The following is a 19,861-nucleotide window of genomic DNA, read 5'->3' as shown; positions in this document are numbered from 1 at the left end:
CACTTAGCTTTGTTTGCTATAAACAAGGATTTTGTAGTGAAAATCGATCCTCCGATTTAGGGACCTACAAGTGGTATCAGAGCAGTTGTACTTGAGAATCATCAAGAAATTGAGCTCACGTTTCGTGATGCTCAGGGACGACCCAAGACCACTAAGGCTTGGGTCCCCATCCTCAACTGATTTTTAAACTATATGTGCAGGGTGTTCCAGGAGGAACTATTAATAGTCATTGGATTGTTGATAGTGGAGCATCCAGGCACATGACTGGCGACCTACGGCTTCTATACGACGTGAGAAATATTAGAGGAGGCTATGTCGCATTTGCGGGAGACAAAGGCGGATACATCACTGGAGAGGGTAGTATCTCCAATGGTATTGTGTGCTTCGATAAGATCAATTATGTTCGTCAAATTGATCATAATCTTCTCAGTGTGTCGCAAATCTGCGATAAAAAGTTCACCGTGCATTTTGATGATGCCGGTTGTTATGTGCTTAAACCTGGGTTCAAAATTCCTCAAGAATGGATTCTCTTATCGGCTCCGAGAGTTAATGATCTTTATATTCTCGATATGAGCCAAGCGATTACAACGTCTGCACAAGTCACTTGCTTTGTCTCGAAAGCCACAGAAAAGGAGTCTATATCTTGGCACAGAAGAATGGGGCACATTCACTTGAGGAAAATGAACCATTTGGTGAAAAACAATCTCGGAAAAATGGGACCTACAATTGGTATCAGAGCTTCACTAAGTCTCACAGGTCTCTCATGTCTCGTCCAAGTTTCACACAGAAACTGAGAGACCTATTTATACTAAAACAGAGATACAGACCTTGACGAAACAGAAACGGACTCGACGAAACAAATCAAAGTCGACGAAACAAAAGTGTTTCGTCACCTAAACATTTATTTCTAATCCTGTTTCGTCGTTGGTATTTAGCCCAAAATGAAGTCAAAGCCCAACATAGGATTTTAGCCATGATGTATTTTGATTGGCCCAGTAACATGTTTCGGTCAAGACTTTTCAAGCTTTCAACAACTATGACATCATCATGACATCACAATGATGATGTCATGGTGATGTGTCATCAGAAAATGTCGTGGCTCTCCGTGCTTCACGTGTCGAACTCTGGGGCGCACGACGGAGGAATGTCGTGACGTCAGGCTTGAACCGGACCTAACCGTGTCGAAACCAAGTCGAACTGAGCCGAGTCGAACCGAGCCAAGTCGCGTCCACATAAAGTGTATCAACATCATTCATTTTGATAAAATGACACATTGTTATAATTTACAGTATTAAGGGAGATTACAATGCTTTTATCAACCAATTACCCCAAATCGGTATTTGTCACTCGACTCGTTTCTGTGACTATGGTCAGATCACCCATTGGCTAACTCGTTGTCCAATGGTGACGGGAAATAAGTAATGTATACAAAACCCCACATACCGGCAGTAATTGAAGATTACACAAAAACTTAATCCCTGTAATTATAACTTTAAACATGATTTTAAAAGCAAATTTGGTAAAAAGAGAATGACTCACATTATAAGCATGCAGTATTGATTTAACAAGCTTCCTGAATCAAATTCTTATGAGAATTAGCATCTACTTTGATTGTAAGTGCATGGGGTAGAGTTTAGCCTACTGATAAGCCTGATAACCTAATTTAAACAATAATGCACACGAAACTAGGTAAGTAACTGAATACAACTTTTACGATAAGCTCACGAGATTAAAACCTTCACGACGAATGACAAAGTTCGATACTTAAACATCCAGCGGATTTGCAACGAATGACAGAGTATAGCCCAAGTTCGGGCGACACTCAAACATCTTGTCGGAATCCCGACGAATGACAAAGTATAACCCGGGTTTGAGCAGCACTTAAACATCCCTCGGATAGTTTCAATCGATCGGATATTGAATCGTAGCAGTGATCTAGTTAATACCCTGTATCGTATCAGCGTTTCGTGATCGTGTGTGTTTTTATAGTAAACGGACGATAACTCAACGTACGCATTGAAATTTATCGTCGAAACAATCAAACTGATCAAGTCCCAGGCCCCTGGATTTATAGCCTGATTTGGACCCGCCTGCGTGTCGCGACAGAGTGTCGCGGGGGAATCCAAAGTAGGCTAGGCCTGCTTCGTCACCTACTTAGGTCTGCTGAGTCAATGTTTCGTAAAAATTCAATTTTGACAACGAATTAAAAAGATAATTCTGATTAGGGAATATCCCCCTCTGAGTTTTAGGGGCCCTGACTCTGATTCTGATTGTTATGAAAATTTTAGGAGTGGTGGAGGATTACTTGGGTGTCTCAAATAGGGTTTCTTATTTGATAAAATAATAAATAATAGTTTTGGGTGAATCACAAAAAGGAAATAAAATGGTGAGAAAAGAGAATGGACCCACTTTGTAACTTTAGGGTTCAACTAGAAAGCCTACTGGTATAAATCTTAGGTATAACTTTTGAGCTATTAAATATATATAATGCACACTCATGTTAAGTATAGCATCCCTAATACAACCTTGTCCGTGAGACAGAACCCAAACGAACTTAGTCAGGCAGAGCCTTGACATGAGAAATGGGACTCAGATCAATCGAAAAGAGTAGCGGTGATCGGGAGTTAAAACACTTAAAACGAGGCATGGCATTATTATTATTATTATGGGTTAAATAATAATAAATAAATAAATATATGTATCTATGTGAGAGAAAAGCTTGCGAGAGAAAGTAAGAAAGAAAGGAAATTTTGAATGAATGAGAATGTTGACACTGCATTCTATTTATAGATGATTTTTGTTTGGAAAGTAAGTTAGTAAGTACATCTATATATATTAATAAATGAGATGATTTGGGCTATTTGTCATTGAATGGTGGAGCAATTTTGCTTATGTGGCATCCATAGGTTGAGTAGAAGGTGATTTTGGGAGGGAATTCATTCTCAAAGCTCAATACACAAAGAAACATAAATTGGACTCGGGATCCGTTTTGATTTCAGGTTATCTTATACCCGTTCATTCGGATCTATATAAAAGGCACTACCAATAATTCAGACCACTTTCTTTCCTATTCCCTCTAAACCCTAGCCGACAACTTCATCGTATTCTTCGTGCTTCTTTGCCGATCTGCCCTCTCAATTCGAAGATGAAGATGAGCATCAATCTTGATGTAAACTCCATGGCATTCAGGCATGTTTCCTTCCTGAATCTTTTCATTTTTTTTTTGAATCTAATTTCGTTTGTGTTGTATCTGATTTCTAGAAGGCTATGAAAATGGTAATAGGGTTTGTGGAGTCATTTTTTTTTATTTTGTTGTTCAATCGCCATTGAGCCGCAATAGAGTTTGTGGGTGTTTAAATCAGGGCTGGAGAATAAGATTCAAAAGAATTTGGAGCAATTGCTCATTCTACAATACTCCTAAACATCGAATTGTAAAAAAAAATCTTGCTTAAAAATTCTCCATTTCTCTGAATTCAATGGGTTCTAAACAAATTAGGATTTGAATAATGGTTATTTACTTATTAACACAGAAGATTGTTTGGTGGGGTTGGTTCTACTACAGTTGCAAGGCTATTCTAAGTATCTAATTGGGTTTGATTGATTGTTGGCTTCTTTTTACCTAACCACGTTCTAAATTATATTTTTGGATCTTTGAAGTCTGATTTTTAGGGTTCTTGATCTTGGAAGTCTGATTTCTTGATCTTAGAATTCTGATTTACAAGGTTTTAAAATCGAAATTAGTTCTTTATCGGAATTCAAATTTCTTGACTCGTATATGTGGTTGTGTATTTTTAGGGGTTCTATATTGAAATTTACTTTTATTTTTAGGGCCTCTTGATCTTATGTATGTTTTTTTCAATCATTACAGCTTAATTCAACATGTTGGTAGAATATGTGAATGTTTGGGCAAATATTTATGCCATAAACTACCACAAATCACTTAACCATCACAACTTTTATTTCAAACAACAAGATTCAAGGAGCTTGAGTACTAGAGATGAACTAATACTTAACATCACGTTCTCCATTTAATATTCATTTTTCATAGATATTACATTGTTCATGGTATTTAATATAACTCTGGTATTTTTGTTCATTTGCAGGCTAACAAGAGATCTGGAGGTGAGATATGAGAATATTCGCATGGTAGCCGAGTGTGAAGTAGTTCATGGCAAGCCTCTTCAAACTATCTGGAATTACACCTTCGGTTATTGCAGAAACTTCCGAGACGAACAGCCAAGTAATATTTTTATTTTGCTTTTTAAATACTTAATAATTAGTGCTAAACATAGACCATGATATTTTTTTGTCATCATAATATATATACATCTGTTTTGTTAGAGTTAGTGTGAAATTTCTCTCTGTGGAGGTGAGATATGAGAATATTCGCGTGGTAGCCGAATGTGAAGTAGTTCATGGCAAGCCTCTTCCAACTATCTGAAATTCTTTGCAAAGTATGCCTTTTGTATGTATCTACCTGTATGTGACCGTGAAGTAAAATATATGCTTTTTGTAAGTATCAGACCTTTTAAATTATTTATGGTTACATCACGTCAGTTTCTTTTTTATAAATATGACTTTATTTTCATACTCAATTTTTGTTTTTTTAATTATAACCATTTAAAAATCTGAAAAAATCCAAATAAACAGAATAAGAAATATTTTTATTGGTAGGGCCATGGGTTGTGTCATGATTGGTTATTTAAGTGTTAGATCATAACGTATATGTTTGGGTCTTGGGCCAGATCAATCCATTATTAATCTAACCATGCAGATTATAGATATGAACATATGATTGATTATATGAGCTGATATTAACTGGGAACAGTACGATTTTACTGGGTCAGAGTCAATATGTAGTTCAATAAAGCCTTAATCACACTATCTTGATAGAAAGGATAACAATATTAAAACATTTTGTGTGATTCAGGTTGTCAGTTTGAAGTTCATTTTGTATCTATATTTTATGCCAAAAAGTTAAGCTATTTTTGAGTCTTTTTATCAAAATTCAAACGTTGTATTTGTAATTTTTTTTTGCATTATCATGCCACTAAGATTGGCATGATATAGCCCATGAACAGCAATGGGGGAATTATCGTGTTAAAACTTATATACTTGGCATGTTTTCATCACTTCTTCAAAAGCAGAGGTTGACGCATTTGAAGCACTTAGTTAACAACATGTATTATAAGGTAACATTATTTACTTTCAAGTTTCAACTTTTAAATTTGCTATTTCAATTTGATAACTCCATTATTGTAAAATGGCTTTTCGCGGTTTATACGTTACACCATGGTTTAATGACTATTAGAACTTCTGACCATATATTTAGTTTGTAAAGTTTTTTCATTCGCTCTGTTACTTCGGGCTTGATGAGATGATGTTGTTTAACTTTTAAAAGTATTATACCAACTTTTCCACATTTCATGTCTCAACTGGTCATGGCTGGAGGTTTGGCTGGATTCCGGTAACCAGATCTATCCCTTTGTCATTTGATTTTGGGTTATTTCCCTGTTGTATGCATTATATAATATGGCATTTAGGCAACATCTTCTTTTGCTTTGCAGATCTGGTACGAAGAGGGAGAACCGTAAAGCATCCATCTTCCTCAAATTCGGGAGAAGTTTATCTATTAACATAAATGGTAAATAATTGTATTGTTTTTGGTTTTAAAATTTTCCTAAACATTTTCTGCATCTGTTATTTTGGTTTTAAATTTTAGTAGGGGTGAAGATGGTGACTCCCGAAAGGTTATTCTGAAAGGAATGCGTTACGGAGAAGTTGAACGAAGAATCGTCTCACAACTTTTGACTCTGATGGACGGGTTGAAATCCCGTGCTCACATTATTGTTATGGGTGCAACCAACCGTCCCAACAGCATTGACCCAGCTCTGAGATGATTCGGCAGGTTTGACCGTGAAATCGATATCGGTGTTCCCGATGAAGTCGGTCGGCTCGAGGTGCTCCGCATTCATACCAAGAACATGAAGTTGGCTGAAGATGCGGACTTGGAGAAGATTTCGAAAGAGGCACATGGATATGTCAGTGCTGACCTGGCGGCTTTGTGTACTGAGTTGGCACTTTAGTGTATTCGTGAGAATATGGATGTGATCGATTTAGAAGATGAGTCGATTGATGCTGAGATTCTTAATTCGATGGTGGTTACGAATGAGCATTTTCAAACCGCCTTTGGTACGAGTAACGCTAAACGAGAGCTCCAAGAGGTAGTATTCTTATTTATTTGTTTCATAAATTTTTATTTTTATAAATGATCGGTGATCTAAAATCTATTAATATGTCATGAAGATTGTGCAATATCCGGTTGAACACCCTGAAAAATTCGAGAAATTCGGTATGTCACCATCTAAAGGAGTTCTGTTTTACAGGCCACCCGGGTGTGGTAGAACACTTCTAGCCAAGGCTATAACCAATGAATGCCAAGCTAACTTCATTAGCTCAAGGGACCAGAATTGATAACCATGTGGTTCGGTGAAAGTGAAGCTAATGTTCGTGAGATCTTCGAAAAATCCCGTGGGTCCGCCCCTTGTGTTCTGTTTTTCGATGAGCTCGACTCCATTGCTACCTAGGTCTGTATCATAATATTATTCATAATAATATAGCGAACCCATTCAAAATAATTTAGTTTTCACAAAATTTTACATTTTGTTGACTTTATTGTTTTGCTTACACAGAGGAAGTAGTCAAGGAGATGCGGGAGGTGCAGCTGATAGGGTGTTGAATCAACTTTTGACTGAAATGGACGGGATGTCAGCTAAAAAGACGGTTTTCATTATGGCTCTTTACAACAAGAAAAAGTTTAAGAAACCAAATTAAAAATTTATGGTTTTCATCGCCGCTTTCGTTCTTCTCCATCTCTATGTTTTCTCTTATCCATTAAAGCCGCTTATTCGATTCTTTGAGGTATGTTAATCCCTTACGCATTTCATCGTTCAATTTACCTTTGTTTGCAAACTCTAACCAAACCTCTGCATCATCTTCTTCAAATTATATATCTCTTTTATTTATAAGAACACAATAATTACGCGTCAAGCGGTTCCTAAATCTATTTTTGCTTGATAAAGAAATATCTTCAGTAAATAATGATGCATGCACGGCTCAATTCCGATGCAACTCCTCGTGTTGCCGATACCCTGGTGATTCCTCTATAGGCCCATCTTCATTAATTTCTGTTCTACTCACCGTTTCTTCAGTTACAGGTTATCTCTAACCCTAATTTTTAAGCTCCTCTGTTACTTTCGACCTCTATTAAATCACTCAGTAGTTTGTTAGTTGCACCTTGAATTTGATTCTAAACCTCTAAATTTCTAGCCTTATTATATAAACTAATAATAGTGTACTTGCTATGTATTTGTAATAGTGAAACCCCTATGTTACCGTTTGTTTGATCATATCTGATGTTACTAAGCTGATCAACAGCAGCAGGCGTGACCACTTGGTTGCAGACGCCACACTTGCAGCTTGCTTCCCCACAGTTTGAGTATAAATTGAACCGGACTCACGTCCGATTATATGGTATTTATCATCCGCAAACATCTGTCAGATTTTGCAAGTTCAATAGCTTTAAGGTGATATGTCGCAATTCAAACGATCAGCAAACCAGCAATCAAACTGGAGGAAATGGAATACAGCTTTAGCGAGATTTCGAGAGGTACACAAGTAAACCATTCGTTATGTACGGCCCAAAATTGATGTTTCTTTGTTGAAGATTGTTCTTTTTTTTCAGAGGATTATCAAGAATGACGACGTCGGTGTTCTGATTGGGTTTTTGTTGATGACTTTGATGATTAATCTTGGTTTTTGTTGATGACTTTGATGATTCTGTTAGGTTTTTATTATAAGTCTATAACCTAATTTCGATTCAAATTTGGGGATTTTGGAGTCCAATTAGGTTTAGTGAATAGGATTAGAATCTGGATGCGTGGATGGTGTTAAATACTTATGGTTCTGTGGAAAAGGATATTATGTAATGTGTACTTGATTAACTTTTAGGTATTTATTAGGGGATTTGACCTTTTTAAAGTAGTAGTCTATATTTTGGGGCTGAAAGTTTGATTATGTTGTTAAAGATTATTCTGTTAAGCTACTTATGGTAAAGTGAATTACGGCATTTATTATCTTAGTTTTTCTCGGTTGGACAAACTAATAATATTCTGATTAGGATGTATTGTGTCGTTGTTCGTTTATATGGGTCTTGATTTGTCGGTCCTGATGTTGTACCGTTTTTGCTTCAAGATGTGGGATGACGCAAACTATCTGGGACTTTATTAATACATGGTACATGCTTTATGGCTTCTTTTTCTTTGAATTCGAGGACCAGTTGAAGTTTTATAAGCAAGCGAGAGGCTCTAATTGAAGAAAGGTTGTCTACTCCATCATTCTAACGGTCATGTGGTGCATTTGGCGAAGTCAAAACAATATTATCTTCTACCGTAAACAACCTAAGGTGGAGAGTTTAAAGTAGGAAATTAGAGTTTTGGCGTACCTATGGGTTAAACATCAGACAGAATCCGTTGGTTTATCATGGGAAAACTGGCAAAATTTGGTGTTAATTTTTTTGGGTCTATGATGTAGTTTGTTGTCTGGTTGTTTTTGGATGTGGATTGGCATTAATCTGTTTTTTAATAAAATTTGATTTGTTGGCTGTTTAAAAAAGGAAATATATCTCAGTTATCTTCTTTTAATGTGTTTAAAAGTTTTGTTGTGGAAAGTTTGATGTGGAAAGTTTTTGTTATGTTTTTTTACTTAGGTCATGTGTGGTTTCATGTACAATTGTGTTAAATACTCGGTTTAGGTAGCATTGTGTCACAGCCCCCGATCCCTATCTCCCGGGAACGGGCGGCCGTGAGCCAGTTTCGGTTGTATCACATTTATTTATCCAATTTGGCAGCGGAAATTTTCATCAGGATCGTAGTTAGGAAATATTTTAATCAGAGTAAACCACCATATTTTATAATATTAAACACATGGGTAAAACCCAAGTTTTTATTACAAACTGAATTACAGGGATAAATCCCACTTTATTGAAATAAAACGCTTTCTTTTATTTAGGTAACTTTTATTGCCACTTTTCCAAGCCTCCAGTGCTGTCCAGCTGGCTTCTATTTGGCTTTCACATTTCGTTACCTGAAACGCGTTTTAAAAAGGTTTTGTCAGTGGAAAATACTGGTGAGTGAATCCCAATTTAATCAAGTTTAAATAAAAAGTCACAGTGAACAGTATTGAGGGCGATCCCGCAATTACATTTGTTTCCAAGTTATATCAATTATCACCCGTGGTACTGTCGATACCCGACTTGTGGTAATGTTACTCCATATCCAGGTTTCCTATCCAGGTTGTAACAATTTTGTATACAAAACCCCAACATACCCGTGATAATTGTATTCTTACAAATACTCAATAACTGTTATTTGCATAGACAAGTATGCCAGGTTTTGTAAAAACAGTTAATAAAAAGTGGATCAACTCACAAAAATGAGTACATAAAAAGAAGGATCACTCACATTGCTATTTTAGGGTTTTCCTTTATGATTTCCTGGTGAATATCTATAATTTACACAATGCACGTGTGTTAGTATAATAACCCAATTTAACATTAGTAATACCCTCCCCGAGACGGCATTCCAACGACTACGTCGGGCAGAACCACGACAGCCGTTACGGAACCCTAGATCAATCGGGCAGCGTATCTAATATGTCTCCAGGGGTTATAATACTTACATCGTAGCAGAACCTCGCTATTTTAGGGGGTATAATACCCGGGTATAGTGTATACTACTCAGAAATTAAGAAAGAAAGAAAAGATTTGAGCGATCAGACTGAAGGCCCGATGCCTCCTATTTATATTGCTGAAATTGGACTCCCACGCGGCCCGCGTGGAGTTTGGGCCAAGTCTACGCGGCCCGCGTCAACAGGCGGTCAACGCGTAGCTTGGTCCGGTCAGCGCATAGCTTCGACACGAGTTGGACACGTGGCTTCTCCGGGCTGTGCCACAAACCAGGACACTCGCGGCCCGCCTTCACTTATCCAACTATGTACGCGGCCCGCTTGGGCTTAAGGTTTTGGCCGTATCTGGTTCTCCTACTCGCGCGGCCCGCGTTAGGTTGAGGTGAGGTCCATGCGGCCCGCCTCAACTTAACTTTTATTGTTTTTATTTATTTTATATAGTATAATCTAGTTCGAGGGCTCGGTTTTCACATACGGGGTACATATAAATACACATAGATATATTTAAAGATATATTAGGGTATCAGAATTATTATGAGGGTGTCGGTTTTACCGAGGGTTGTTATATCCTCCCCACCTTGTTTTAGAGCTCGTCCTCGAGATCTACTGGAACAAGTGTGGATATTTCTTTTTCATTTCTGATTCAAGCTCCCATGTATACTCGGGTCCTCTTTTGGAGTCCCATTTCACTTTGACCAACACTAGTCTTTTATGCTTGAGATTCTTAACTTTCCTATCTTCAATTTGTAGTGGCTTTTCTACAAACTTGAGTTGTTCATTAACTTTTATATCCTTAAAAGGTACTACGAGTGATTCATCAGCTAAACACTTTTTAAGATTAGATACATGAAACACATCATGTATTCCTGCCATTTCCTCTGGCAGTCGTAGCTGATAGGCTACAGGTCCTATTCTTCTGATAATTTCAAAAGGTCCAATATACCTGGAACTAAGCTTTCCTCTCTTGATGAATCTTACCACTCCTTTCCAGGGAGAGACTTTCAATAATACTTTATCTCCCACTTGAAATTCTAAGGGTTTACGCCTGTTGTCAGCGTAGCTCTTCTGGCGATCACGCGCGGTTTTCAGTCGTTCCTTGACTTGAATAATTTTGTCGGTTGTTTCTTGTACTATCTCGGGTCCAGATAGTTGTTTTTCTCCAATTTCCGCCCAACAGACTGGGGTTCTGCACTTTCTTCCATAAAGTGCTTCGAATGGTGCAGCATTGATACTCGTGTGATAACTGTTATTATAAGAAAATTCTATCAAAGGTAAGTGTTCGTCCCAATTACCTCCAAAGTCAATTACACAAGCTCTAAGCATATCTTCCATCGTCTGAATTGTTCTTTCACTTTGTCCGTCTGTTTGAGGATGATAAGCGGTGCTTAGGTTTAGCCTGGTCCCCATTGCTTTTTGAAAACTTGACCAAAAGTGAGAAGTAAAACGACTATCTCTATCAGAAACAATTGATAAGGGAATGCCATGTAAAGAAACGATTTTATTTACATATAATTTGGCTAATTGTTCCATACTAAAGGTTTCCTTCATTGGTAAGAAATGAGCTGACTTGGTTAATCTATCTACAATCACCCAGATTGTATCATTACCTTTCCTTGTTTTAGGCAATTTGGTAACAAAATCCATTGTTATCAATTCCCATTTCCAAACTGGTATTTCTAATTGTTGTAACAAACCTGAGGGTTTCTGATGTTCAGCTTTAACTTGTGAGCAAGTTAAACATTTAGAAACATATGCTGCTACATCCTTTTTCATTCCTATCCACCAGAAATTTTTCCTTAAATTCTGGTACATTTTATCACTTCCTGGATGCATCGTGTATTTAGATTTATGGGCTTCTTCTAATATACGGTGACGTAAATTTCCTAATTTAGGTATCCACATTCTCTTTTTATGGAACCTCCAAATTCCATCCGTTCCTTGTTCTAATTCCTTAATCATTCCTTTTAATTTTTCAGTATCTTCCTTGATTACTGATTCTTGTGCTTTTCTAATCTGATCGTTTAAATCTACTTGTAGATTTATTTTAAGAGAACGTACCCTTTTTGGCTTTTCGTGATATTTTCGACTTAAAGCATCAGCCACCACATTGGCTTTTCCTGCATGATACTGGATATCACAATCATAATCACTAAGCAATTCCATCCAGCGTCTTTGTCTCATATTCAGCTCTTTTTGCCCGAAAACATATCTTAAACTTTTATGATCTGTGAATATGGTAAACTTACTACCATAAAGATAATGTCTCCAAATCTTAAGGGCAAAAATTATGGCTCCTAATTCCAAATCATGGGTCGAATAATTTCCTTCATGACTCTTAAGCTGTCTAGATGCATAAGCTATAACCTTTTGACGTTGCATTAATACGCATCCATAGCCTAATTTAGAAGCGTCACAAAAGACTACAAAGTCTTCAGTTCCTTCTGGTAATGCTAGTATCGGTGTATGGGTTAATCTTTGCTTAAGGATTCTAAAGGCTTCTTCTTGTTTTGGTCCCCATTCAAACTTAACAGATTTACAGGTTAACTTAGTTAAAGGAATGGCTATTCTAGAAAAATTTCGAATAAATCTTCTATAATAACCGGCCAATCCTAAGAAACTTCTAACCTCGGTTGGTGACTCTGGGGTTTTCCATTTGGTAATTGCTTCGATCTTTGTTGGATCTACATGAATTCCTTCATGATTCACCAAATGTCCGAGAAATTGCACTTGTTCTAACCAAAACTCACACTTTGAAAACTTAGCATAAAGCTTCTCTTTTCTTAATAAACTTAAAAGTAAATGCAAGTGCTTTGCATGCTCTTCTTTGCTTTTAGAATAAATGAGAATATCATCTATGAAGACAATTATGAATTTATCCAAATATGGCTTACATATTCGGTTCATCATGTCCATAAATGCGGCTGGGGCATTGGTTAAACCAAATGGCATGACAGTAAATTCATAATGACCATACCTTGTTCTAAATGCGGTTTTAGGAATATCCTCTTCCTGTACCTTTAATTGATGATATCCTGATCTTAAATCGATTTTAGAGAAAAATCGAGCTCCTTGAAGTTGATCAAACAAATCATCGATCCTCGGTAATGGGTACCGATTCTTAATCGTGACTTTGTTCAATTCCCGGTAGTCAATGCACATACGCATTGATCCGTCCTTCTTTTTAACAAATAAAATCGGCGCTCCCCATGGCGATGAGCTTGGCTGTATGAATCCTTTTTCTAATAACTCGTCTAGTTGTTTCTTCAGTTCTTGCATTTCTGCGGGTGCCAAACGATAAGGTGCTTTGGCAATCGGTGCTGTTCCTGGTAACAGATGAATTCTGAATTCAACTTCCCTGTCTGGCGGTAGTCCTGGCAATTCTTCTGGAAAGACATCTGAAAATTGGGATACTACTGGAATATCTTTTAATTCTTTTCCTTTAGTGTTAGTGATTATAGAAATCATATACACTATAGATCCTTTTCTTATATAACTTGCAGTTTTCATCACAGAGATGAATTTTGTGGATCTAAAGGGTTTATCTCCTTTAATTGAAATCTTTTCACCTCTTGGTGACTTTAATTGAATTGTCTTTTGATCACATAAAATACTGGCTTTATTGGCTATTAACCAATCCATTCCTAACACAACATCAAATCCAGCCAGATTCATTGGGTAAAGGTTTGCCATAAATTTTTGATTTAAAATTTCTATTCTTGCCCCTTGCAAGATTTCAGAAATCCTAACAGTTTCTCCATTTGCGGTTTCTACTAGACATTCTTGTGGTAGTTTAGTTAATGATTTACTTAGGAATTTGCAAAACGAAGTATTAATAAAACTTTGGTTTGCACCAGAGTCAAATAATACTTTAGCAAAAATATCATTAACTAAAAACGTACCAACAATGACGTCAGGAATCATCTTGGCTTCTTCTGCAGTCAAAACGAATGCTCTAGCATTTTTAGGATTCTTGTTGTTTGTAGCTGGGGTCAACTTTGGGCAGTTGGTCCTAATATGACCTTTTTCTCCACAATTGTAGCACATTCCATTACTAGATTTTCTTCTGCAATTTTCTTCCTTGTGACCTGGCAACTTACAGAAATTGCAGTAATTAGAGCATCTCCCAGAATGCTTCTTCCTGCAGTTCCTGCAGTATGGTGCAGAGGTAGAACCTATATTCCTACGGTTAGAATTTCCAGAACGAAATTCTTGAGTAAGCCTTTGGGTTAGGTTTCTTCTCTGGTCTTCTTCTCTAGTACGGATTAACTCATCTGTCAAGGTATTGGCTAGTTCTACAGCTTCCTCTATGGTTTGGGGTCTAGCGGCCTTGACTACATGTCTAATTTCTCCAATTAATCCCCAGATGTAACGGGAGATTAATACCGGTTCAGGTGATGCAAGGGTAGGTACTATCCTAGCATATTCAAAGAATGTGGTAGTGTAACCCTTACTGTCTACCCCGGTCATTCTTAGATTCAGAAACTTATTTGCTATCTGTTCTTTTTCATTAGGAGGGCAGAATTTCCTTTCTACCATATTCTTGAATTCTTCCCATTCCATATTATAAATCCTATCACTTCCTCTGGATTGGAGGATAGTGTTCCACCATTCTAAGGCTGCATTTTTAAACAGATTTGAAGCAAACATTATTTTATCTTCTTCCGCACACTTGCTTATTTTCAGAACTGCCTCAGTTTTCTCTATCCAGCGTAAAGCTGCAATGGGTCCTTCATTGCCCGAGAATTCTATTGGTTTGCAGGACCAGAATTCTTTGTAAGAACAACCATGTGGCATGGTTCTCCTTCTTTTGGGAACGGGCGCTCGAAGTATGGGTCCATTGTTCACGCTGTTTTCTGGTTCAGTTGGTCGCTTACTGCTATGCTTACTTTTATTATTCGCTTCCTGAACTGTTTGAATAATAAATGGCATTGCATCTATAATTCCCTGTGCCACAATATGCTGAACGGCACTATTATCCATTTGGTTTCCGTTGTTATTATTGTCCGAATTCTCATTAACCGCGTTAATGTTACTCTGGTTATCGTTATTCAGATTTTCTTGATTTCCCGCGTCGGCCATCTGAATTTTAGACATTTACCAAATATTAATATCACAACTAATATTTATATACAACCAATCACATAACACGCACTTTTTAACCAAAAGCGTCGAGCATTGCGACTTTACTCTTTTTATATATACTATGCATCGATACACACCAGTACAGAAATTAAAATTACAGTACCGACTGAAATGTAAAGCTACAATACTAGTAGTATGTATCCGTAGTTTTTTTTTTTTTTTTTTCTAACACATACACACATATATTATTATATTATTATTATTATTATTACTACTACCATTTTTTTACCATCACCTTCACTGATATGGATTCATCCAAAAATCCATATTACGCTCATCGTATTTCCATACGAGGCGTTCTCCCACCTGTCGCATACGATCACTGCTTTCTAAAATTTCCTCCCCAAAAGTCCTAAGTTCCTGGACATTTTCTGCACTCATTGGGGGTGCAGGTTCTAGGATTGGGTTTGGAAACTGAGGTATGGGTTCCTGATACGGAGGCATAGGGGCCTGGTATGGGTATGGATTTTCTAAAATTTCCCTAACATATGTATCACTAATGTTGTAGGGATCTCGAGGATCTAACCCTGGGTAAGCTCCTAAGTTGGGCATTGGCACATTTTCCTGTATTGGGTTTTGTTGCACGTAGTCCCTAACATCGTCCCACCAGGGGTCGTAGTTGTTTGGGTCTAGAGGATCAGGTGCAGGTACCCTAGGTATTTCCTCCGGGTTGAAATCAGGCATTTCTATCTGGTCTTCTATTTCCATGGGTTGATCAGGATTTTGTGGTTGGGGTGCTAGCATTTGTTCCAGGTTTGGATCAGCAGCAGTGGTTGCTAAAATATGGATATTAGCGATACCCCTATTGAGCATATCCTGATTATAAGCATCAGTTTCTCTTTTTGCTGCGGCTAACACTCGCTGTTCCTGCAACTTTTTCATTCTTTTCCTACGCTCGTGCGCTCCCCTACTGAACCATCCCCTCTTTTTCTGAGGAAATGGCTCTTCAGACTGAGCCTTAAACACAAAGATTCCTTCTTCTGTGTCAGCAGAATACCCTGAGAGGGCAGGCTGAGAAGAGGAGGTGCCTTCGCTCCTAGGCGAACCAGACAGTTGACGATAGGCGTCAGAAGGTCCTTGATCACTCATACTGTAAACTAACAAATAGTCAGATAACACATAGCAAGAGATACAATTATACACGTATTTCCATAGTTTATTTCCTAACACTTTGAATTTTGATGTCAGCAGAACACTTCTGTGGCTGAATCAGTGGCATAGCTCTGATACCACCTCCTGTCACAGCCCCCGATCCCTATCTCCCGGGAACGGGCGGCCGTGAGCCAGTTTCGGTGGTATCACATTTATTTATCCAATTTGGCAGCGGAAATTTTCATCAGGATCGTAGTTAGGAAATATTTTAATCAGAGTAAACCACCATATTTTATAATATTAAACACATGGGTAAAACCCAAGTTTTTATTACAAACTGAATTACAGGGATAAATCCCACTTTATTGAAATAAAACGCTTTCTTTTATTTAGGTAACTTTTATTGCCACTTTTCCAAGCCTCCAGTGCTGTCCAGCTGGCTTCTATTTGGCTTTCACATTTCGTTACCTGAAACGCGTTTTAAAAAGGTTTTGTCAGTGGAAAATACTGGTGAGTGAATCCCAATTTAATCAAGTTTAAATAAAAAGTCACAGTGAACAGTATTGAGGGCGATCCCGCAATTACATTTGTTTCCAAGTTATATCAATTATCACCCGTGGTACTGTCGATACCCGACTTGTGGTAATGTTACTCCATATCCAGGTTTCCTATCCAGGTTGTAACAATTTTGTATACAAAACCCCAACATACCCGTGATAATTGTATTCTTACAAATACTCAATAACTGTTATTTGCATAGACAAGTATGCCAGGTTTTGTAAAAACAGTTAATAAAAAGTGGATCAACTCACAAAAATGAGTACATAAAAAGAAGGATCACTCACATTGCTATTTTAGGGTTTTCCTTTATGATTTCCTGGTGAATATCTATAATTTACACAATGCACGTGTGTTAGTATAATAACCCAATTTAACATTAGTAATACCCTCCCCGAGACGGCATTCCAACGACTACGTCGGGCAGAACCACGACAGCCGTTACGGAACCCTAGATCAATCGGGCAGCGTATCTAATACGTCTCCAGGGGTTATAATACTTACATCGTAGCAGAACCTCGCTATTTTAGGGGGTATAATACCCGGGTATAGTGTATACTACTCAGAAATTAAGAAAGAAAGAAAAGATTTGAGCGATCAGACTGAAGGCCCGATGCCTCCTATTTATATTGCTGAAATTGGACTCCCACGCGGCCCGCGTGGAGTTTGGGCCAAGTCTACGCGGCCCGCGTCAACAGGCGGTCAACGCGTAGCTTGGTCCGGTCAGCGCATAGCTTCGACACGAGTTGGACACGTGGCTTCTCCGGGCTGTGCCACAAACCAGGACACTCGCGGCCCGCCTTCACTTATCCAACTATGTACGCGGCCCGCTTGGGCTTAAGGTTTTGGCCGTATCTGGTTCTCCTACTCGCGCGGCCCGCGTTAGGTTGAGGTGAGGTCCATGCGGCCCGCCTCAACTTAACTTTTATTGTTTTTATTTATTTTATATAGTATAATCTAGTTCGAGGGCTCGGTTTTCACATACGGGGTACATATAAAGACACATAGATATATTTAAAGATATATTAGGGTATCAGAATTATTATGAGGGTGTCGGTTTTACCGAGGGTTGTTATACATTGGGTCAGGTTTGGTAATCGGATTTCGGTTAAAAAAGGTAAAAACATAAGTGCTTTTATTTCTTTGGGATTATGGTAAAAAAAGTGGTTTGGCTCAACTCATTTCTTCATAAGTGCTTTGGCTTAACCGGTACCGTATCGCATAGCATAGGGGTGCACATGTAAAGAAAACAAAGGAGGCGCTCCATGGAAAAAAAAAGTGTTATTTTATGGCGAATAACGTTTGAAAACATGTCTTTTAATTTCAACATTGGTACTGCATAGTATTGATACCAAATTTTAACTTATTAATTTAAACACTTAATAACGTTTGAAAACGTGTCTTTTAATTTATTTAATGACATAATTAGATTATAAATTGATTTTTTCTGTCCGGGATGTTCCCGGGTTATAAAGATTCACAACTACATGGTATATTTTTATTAATTAATATATATATATATAGATGTATATTTATTTTTTAGATATAAAGATTCACAACCCGAGAGTATTCCCGGGTGATAACCTAGTGTGTAGATAAAAGGAATGTACAGCACATTCAATATTTTGACTAGCCTATTTCATCTTCACACACATGCACTTGTTAAGTTTTAATTATTATTATTATTATTTTATTTTTATTTTTGATGTACACGTACATGATTCATAATAGTAATATTTATTATTTTATTAAAAAATAGGATATGAAATTGAAAAAGAAGACACGACAGGTTCCTTCAATTCATATGTAGCCATTATTATTATATTTAATATTATTATTATTTTAATTTAACTACTTTATTTATTTGGCGCGTATAACTTCTAAAATGTAACTTTTTATAAAATAATAAATATATCACCAGAACGAGAATATTTTTGTCTACATTTTGAACCAAGTTTTATTAAAAACAGAGTAGGTTCAAAATACAATGTATTTTTATATTTTAATTATTATACGGTTCCTAGGCTCGTCTAGGTATTTCATATTTCTTACAGTCAACTTACCCGTAGGCTACCTGTCTAATAATATAAGTTTTTTATATACTTTAGAAAGGTCACTCATATACAGGCCAATTAATTAATATAATATTTCAACCAATTATATAAAATAGTGTTTAAAACTATTTGGGTTGAATATTTATATTAAAATAAACTAGTTGCTAGTTACTAGTTACTAGTGGTTAATAAATTTAACCAAACTTATAATTCTTATATAAAAATAGGAATGTTATACCTCACTTCCTAGACCTTGTGCCGGCTACACGGGATATCCCCGATGGTCGCGCGGAAGACAGAAGCGCAGGTGATCCAAGGACAAGTACCAAAGGTACAAGTGGCAGAGTAGTGGACCAATGAGCATCCAACAGGCTGTATCCGATCATGCTCCACGATTTACAATCGTATAGGAGACAAGAAGGTACACAAGGATGCATACGTGGCAACAATCCGCGTGCGCCGACATCTGCTCCATGATCTCCACTCGGCCGCTGATGACAGACAAGACAACAAGGAGAACGGTCAGGCCACGTGGATCCATTCAGTGTGCGCAGCTCCCCTCTCGCCCAGAAGCACTAACGGTCCTGGCAGAGGGGACAAAACGAATATTTCTTATTATCGACTATAGGCCCAAGGCCCATTGGCCCATCTCCTTCTACACCACTCTGGCTATAAATAGGGATCTTCACCTCCAGGTTTAAGGATTCTGCTTCCTTGCTTTCTCACTCTTAATCACACACTTATATCCTCAAAACATATACTTATTATCATGCAAGAGAGTGATTACGAGGAGAACCCCCCTATTCCCCTCCTCGTGACGAGCTTAACGGTGTGTTTAGTGTTTTGCAGGATCATCATCATCATAGCTTGGACGAGATAAAGAAAATTAACCTTATTTGTCGAGACGCAAATCACAAACTAATCACCATATTAGTTTGGTGTTTCTTTAGACTTCTTTCAACACACTCGTGTATGAAATGGTACCTTGTGTCTATGTGTTTACTTCTTCCATGGAACACGGGATTTTTTATCAATGCGATCGCAGCTTCATTATCCACCAACAATGCCACCACTTGAGCCTCTTTCCCTAACAAATCTGCAATCAAATTTCGCAGGCACAATGCTTACCACGTGACTGCAGTTGCAACCATAAACTCAGCTTCACACGAGCTAAGAGCAACTGTTCTTTATTTCTACGAGGCCCAAGTCACCGGGTTGCCTGAGTAGTAAAATGCTAACCCTGTTGTTCCTCTTCCATCATCTAAATCATT

The 19,861-nt window shown here is 37.6% G+C and overlaps 1 long non-coding RNA gene across 7 annotated transcripts; it reads left to right on the top strand.

Annotated features, from left to right (window-relative positions):
• Positions 1-4,104: 4,104 nt before the first annotated feature.
• Positions 4,105-8,678, top strand: LOC110889838. 7 transcript variants are annotated; one of them, XR_004872180.1, is made up of 10 exons: positions 4,105-4,240; positions 4,342-4,512; positions 5,148-5,467; positions 5,568-5,644; positions 5,723-6,224; positions 6,387-6,587; positions 6,693-6,921; positions 7,083-7,217; positions 7,438-7,669; positions 8,254-8,678. It is a non-coding gene; the product is annotated as an uncharacterized LOC110889838 (long non-coding RNA). The 7 variants fall into 7 exon arrangements; XR_004872179.1 differs by lacking the exon at positions 8,254-8,678 and adding an exon at positions 7,745-8,135 and having other exon boundaries at positions 5,726-6,224; XR_004872182.1 differs by lacking the exon at positions 8,254-8,678 and adding an exon at positions 7,745-8,135 and having other exon boundaries at positions 7,441-7,669.
• Positions 8,679-19,861: the final 11,183 nt, after the last annotated feature.

Source organism: Helianthus annuus, chromosome 11, assembly GCF_002127325.2.
Source record: "Helianthus annuus cultivar XRQ/B chromosome 11, HanXRQr2.0-SUNRISE, whole genome shotgun sequence".
In the NCBI taxonomy this organism is placed as follows: domain Eukaryota; kingdom Viridiplantae; phylum Streptophyta; class Magnoliopsida; order Asterales; family Asteraceae; genus Helianthus; species Helianthus annuus.
This window is presented reverse-complemented; position numbering and strand designations above follow the sequence as displayed.